At 46.7% G+C, this 467-nt stretch overlaps 1 protein-coding gene across 1 annotated transcript in view; it reads left to right on the forward strand.

The window, feature by feature from the left end:
- Nucleotides 1-467, forward strand: part of SBF2 (SET binding factor 2) — a 301,018-nt gene that overhangs the window by 279,881 nt on the left and 20,670 nt on the right. The gene's annotated exons all lie outside the window — the stretch shown is intronic.

The following is a 467-nucleotide window of genomic DNA, read 5'->3' on the forward strand; positions in this document are numbered from 1 at the left end:
ACCCTTCCCCGCAACCCCCCCCAAAATTCTTGTGGAAAAAGCCCCCCCCCCCCCCCTCTCCAAGGAAGCCAGGCACATAATGTGCACGTTTCGTGCTGCATTGGGGTTAAAGTGAACTCAACATCAAATCTATTTCCTTATGTTAATACATCCATGTGAATCCTGCAACCTCTTTGGTTACAAGGGTTACAATGTTGCAATCTGATCACTGGGAGAGGGAAGACTGAGGAAATGCTTCATCCTGCCTGCAGCAGACTGATCACTGGGGGAGGGGTGGATGGATTATCCCTGTGACATAGAGTCATCTTCTCGTGTTTGAAAGCATTAGTTACTTTCCCCAGTAGTCACAAATCAGTTGGTGATGGTGCCTTGTATGGCTGCGCTCTTAGTAGATTAATAGGCTGTAAATACCAATTAAAGTAATTGTGGGATGTTGTCCAATGTGGGGGAATGCAAAAGGTGCACTT

This window comes from Nanorana parkeri, unplaced genomic scaffold, assembly GCF_000935625.1.
Source record: "Nanorana parkeri isolate BGI_ZX_2015 unplaced genomic scaffold, ASM93562v1 scaffold10, whole genome shotgun sequence".
Lineage (NCBI taxonomy): Eukaryota > Metazoa > Chordata > Amphibia > Anura > Dicroglossidae > Nanorana > Nanorana parkeri.